This window comes from Triticum dicoccoides, chromosome 5B, assembly GCF_002162155.2.
Source record: "Triticum dicoccoides isolate Atlit2015 ecotype Zavitan chromosome 5B, WEW_v2.0, whole genome shotgun sequence".
Classification (NCBI taxonomy): domain Eukaryota; kingdom Viridiplantae; phylum Streptophyta; class Magnoliopsida; order Poales; family Poaceae; genus Triticum; species Triticum dicoccoides.
In genome coordinates this window covers 338,682,315-338,687,695 of record NC_041389.1, presented here as the reverse complement: position 1 = coordinate 338,687,695, position 5,381 = coordinate 338,682,315, and the positions used below count along the sequence as shown (strand labels likewise).

General features: G+C 38.0%; 1 long non-coding RNA gene across 1 annotated transcript; it reads right to left on the bottom strand.

Annotated features, from left to right (window-relative positions):
* Positions 1–2,128: 2,128 nt before the first annotated feature.
* Positions 2,129–4,874, bottom strand: LOC119305478. Its single transcript, XR_005148678.1, has 3 exons — positions 4,631–4,874; positions 4,462–4,518; positions 2,129–2,479 (listed from the first exon to the last, which is right to left on the bottom strand). It is a non-coding gene; the product is annotated as an uncharacterized LOC119305478 (long non-coding RNA).
* Positions 4,875–5,381: the final 507 nt, after the last annotated feature.

Genomic DNA, 5,381 nt, shown 5'->3' with positions numbered 1-5,381 from the left:
TTTCCGGATAATACAGTTATAGCATGAATAAAAGACAATTATCATGAACAATGAAATATAATAATACTTTTATTATTGCCTCTAGGGCATATTTCCAACAGACTCAAGCACCTAAGCTTGGGGATGCCCCGGAAGGCATCCCCTCTTTCGTCTTCAAAACTATCGGTACACCTTACTCGGAGCTATATTTTTATTCGTCACATGATATGTGTTTTACTTGGAGCGTCATTTTATTTTGTTAGTATTTGCTTGCTGTTATTTAGAATAATGTTTTGCATCTTTAGTTTCAATAAAAATGTCAAGGATAGCCTTTACCATGCTTATTTTGCTAGTATACATGTTGCTGTTTGAAAACAGAAAGTTTACCGCTGTTGCAAAAATTCCCTAGAAAAGTCAGAGCATGATATAATGTTGAAACTTTTTGAATAATTAGCTCTGATAAATATACTACAGTGGGAATTTTTTCTCATAATTTTTGGAGTTAGGGAAGTATTGATACTCTTGCATTCTTTACAGACTATACTGTTTTGGCAGATTGCTGTTATGGTTGCATTGTTTGCATATGTTTGCTTGTTTAATGATTCTATTTGAGGATAGGAGTGTTAAATATGCAGAGGCATTTAGTATGCAATGTTGAATAATAATTTTAGTAATTTGCTACAGTAGAAAATGATAAGGTTTTGCATTGGTTTATACTAACCTATCTCACGAGTTCTTGTTGAGTTTGGTGTGTATGAAGCTTTTGAGATTTAGGAAACCGACATATAAAAGGAATTAAGGAGACACAAAAGCTCAAGCTTGGGGATGCCCAAGGCACCCCAAAACATTATTTCAAGAAGTCTCAAGCATCTAAGCTTGGGGATGCCCCGGTAGGCATCCCACCTTTTCTCTTCAACAACTATCGGTTAGTATCGGTTGAACCTAAGTTTTTGCTTCTTCACATGAGTTGTGCTATCCTTGCAATGTCATTTTATTTTGTTTTGCTTGCTGCTTGAATAAAATCATTGGATCTGAAATATTTAATGAAAAAGAATCCTCCCATGGCTAGTTAATAATTATTTGCCTACTCGGTGCCCTTCACTCAAATCTTTTGGAGTAGTTTGTCCTTTACTCTTGTGCTTCACGTATATCCTATGAGTAAATGGGGAATGAATTGAATGTCATAAATCTGAATTTTTATATGTTTCATATGCTTATAACATGGTTAGTGATGACTTCACACATAGAAAGTATAAGGCATAAAAGTTGTTGAGAGTTGGCAACCGTAGTTTTGGTCATCGTTGCAATTAATAGGAAGTAATAAGGAAAGAGAGATTCACATACAAATATATTATCTTGGACATATTTTGTGATTGTGAAGTACTCATTAAGTATGACATGCTAAAAGAGTTGACGTTGGACAAGGAAGACAATGTAATAGTTTATGTTTTCTGACATCTCAGTTAAAGTATATTGTCATTGACCTTCCAAACATGTTGAGCTTGCCTTTCTCCCCCATGCTAGACAAATTCCTTGCACCAAGTAGAGATACTAATTGTGCTTCCAAATATCCTTAAACCCAGTTTTGCCATGAGAGTCCACCATACCTACCTATGGATTGAGTAAGATCCTTCAAGTAAGTTGTCATCGGTGCAAGCAATAAAAATTGCTCTCTAAATATGCATGACTTATTAGTGCAGAGAAAATAAGCTTTGTACGAACTTGTTGTGGAAGTAATAAAAGCGACGTACTGCATAATAAAGGTCCACATACAAGGCGCAATATAAAGTGACGTTCTTTTGTATTAAGATTTTGTGCATCAACCCTAAACGCGCATGACAACCTCTGCTTCCCTCTGCGAAGGGCCTATCTTTACTTTATGTTTTTACCTTATGCTTGAGTCAAGGTGATCCTCACCTTTCCCTTTTTCATTTTATCCTTTGGCAAGCTCCTCGTGTTTGAAAGATCATGATATATACTAGATCATTGATGGCGCGTGTTGCTGCGCTCATCTATTTGTACAATGAAATGATAGGAATTTTGCTAAATATATGACCACATGAAACATATTAAATGCGTAAATATAACCATACATCAGTTAGTAATTTGAGGAGATCTAGCAAGATTCAGACATACAAATTGGCTTGGTATAACAATATACACAACAGTTAAGATAGTAAATACGCCTACTCAGCACTACCAAGACAAATAATAAGCAGAGATTGTATACATGCTACATAAATGGCATCTTCACAAGCCTCTACCAAAGGGCTATGATGTTTGGAAACAAATAAGAAATAGGGGAGCCTTATGCATCTGGTCACAAAAATGTAAAACTCCCATGGAGACAGCATAACTGATATAGCGAGCACCATCATGTGCCAGCACTAGTAGAAAAGGGATCATTTGTCCCGGTTCATAAGGCCCATTTGTCCCGGTTCCTAGCATGGATCCAGTACACCTTGCATGGATCCAGTACGTCCTTCTTGAAGTTCTCAACCTAGATATCATTGCTTGGTTATGCGCTAGTACTGAAATAAATTTCAGCAAAGAGTCGGTCAAATTTTATCGCATGAATACCTACATACAGAAAAAACGTAACTTGAATCCTCTTTGACAACACAATATCCGTTCAACTTGAAACAACCAAACTTTCTACAATATTTGTTAAAAAAATTGAGTAATAACAGTCTAGCCTGATTGGCACACTTCTTCTGTTCTTTCACCTGATATGGAGCCATCACAAGTTTGACCTATCACTAACACGGCAGTGAAACCTTGTCTGACAACCAAATACAATGTCCTAAATTTAAACTCGGCCAGACATATTAAGAACTTTTTATCTCTAGGAATTATATACTGAGAGGAGACGTTCTAAACAAATAGACATTTATAGGAATCTGCAGCAAACATTGCTTTCTGGTAAATAATTTGGCATACCTTGGAACAGTAATAAGCAACATTTGTATTTATGAGGAATGGGAAAATCAGATGGAACAGATCTTTGTGTTCGCGAGGCCAGCTTATAAGTTCAATCAGGTTTACTCCAAATATTAGATAGTGAGTGTACTCTACTAATACCACATGTACTCGTGAATTAGAGCAAAAAATTCATACCTAGTTTATAATCTTCATGTAGTACTACTGCTACTCATGATTGAAAAGGGACCACATGATTTAGAGATAGATAATCTACATAATGTGAAAAATAAATTTTGGATGCTGACATATACTGTAACAAAATTCAAGATACTCACATACTCTATTATATTGTACATGATAATTTGCTAACTCCAGGAAAAATAGCAATTCTTTTGCTTTCAGGCACATAATTAGCTAAGTACAAGAGGGGCGATATCTAGGAAAAGAGAAAATGGTAAGTACTAAATGTTTCCAGCCGAGGGACTTCAGAATCATGTACTTACACTGGAACCAAGTTGATGCTCCATTCCTATCTTAGCATCCATCTAAAACTCAATAGGTGGTACATATTGGAGTCATTTGATTTATAACATGGAAGAAGTTGTAAAATTAGGTATTGCGATTACACAAAGTAATCGGTTACCTTGAGATTTATAATAATAATATTAAACAACTGACTGCATTCAGATTAGAACATTACAATATGTACAGTAACAGATTTATGATCTGTCAGATAGACGACCCTCCTACTCTAAAAGTAGTTAAGTCAAAATATAGTCAAGGGATTGCCTATTAGTTCATCCACATGTAAACAAAGTGAATTCATTAAGAATCTAGTAAAAATACATTGTAACCTCTTTTGCCATGATTCCTGAAGCAACACATATGCATGGTGGGAGATGAGGTCTACCAACACATTGACATTGAACTTATTTCATGCCTAATTCGAAGGAACAAAGACATAGAACAATAAGAATTCTACCCAAAATATATTTAAAAAATCTTTTCTTGATGTGTAATTAATCATAAAATATTAACCCATGAAAGAAACAGGAAGGAATCAAAACTTCAATAGTATAAACAATGGAATCACCATAGAAGTGATATCGATTGGAATTTGATTGGGGTTGAAGGGATTTCAAATGGGATACACGTACATAGTAAAATGCTTGGCTAACACAAAATTCCTAGCTTATAACTGTGTAATAATCTTGCAACAGCAAACCAATACTGACAGACAGTAACATTATCTTCCACTTGGAGCAAAGATTCAACTCTGCTTCATAAAATAAAACTCAGAGAGGGCAACTTCTTGTATGCAGCACTGAAACGTGATCACTAAGATACTCTTCCTGGTTTTTCAAATTGGTTGTTTCAACACACGAAAACTAAAAAGAACATAACTAAATACAAGTGCATAACAAGACTATGAGGATGATGGCATGATGTTACTAAAACTGCAAAGAGTAATCCATCATTATATTTTGCAACGACCAATTAACTATATTAATTAAATGATACGATTGCAAAAGGAAAATTGTTAGGAAGATCAACCAATACCTGAACAGTAGTTTCCTCCACAAAAAATTCCTTTACCTCATAGCAGAACGCTTTGACCTGCAATTGGTTACGAGTACAAGAGAAAATTCACAGATTGAATGAAATATTGTTTGGGGATGAGTGGAAGACCGAGAGAAACAAAGTTTGCAAAGTTGTATGAAGGTGTTACCTTGGAGGAGGGAATTTGACATCAACGTGTAGAGGAGAGGGTGTCATGACGTGTATATAATCACCCAAACCAAATCCCTTGATGCTGCTCGTTGTAGCGCGTTTGTGCTGGTTGTGCACCTGCGAGAGGTGCCAGATCCACAAGGCTAGTGTCAGAAACATAGGGTCGGGCTGGATGGCAGCGGCGCCGACGTTCCACCTTGAAGGACGGATTTGAGCATTCCAGGTAGACAGAGAACATGCCGTCAAGGAGGCAAAGCGATAGAGATGGTCGGTGCCGCCATCTGGCAAGCTGGGGGTTGCCGATAGAAAACAAGAACGAGGGAGACGCACCACTGCTCGAGGTCGTGGTGGGCGGCGGTTCCTGGAAGGCGACGTCGCGTCCAGCCGCCCGGATCGCCATGACCGTCACGCCGGGACTGTTCGCGACCTAGTCACCTAGGTCGACCAGCCATGGGAACAGCCGCCAGCCGCCAGGCAAAGGGTGTGAGAGGCGTTTGGTCTTGGGAACAAAACGGTGGCTTCACGAAGGGGATGGTGCTGCAGGCCCATTAGGCCCAATTTAATCTGAGACGCCGAAAAAACCGACCAGAGCAGCGGCCCATGACAATTAGCAATCCCTAATGGCCAACGAGGCCAGATAAGGAGCGATTTACAGTAAATCTGACGACTGAAAATGCTCAAGATTGATGATCCGATGGCTACGGGCGCTGATGGCCTGAGACGGCAGGAAAAGTGCTCAGTTTTAATGT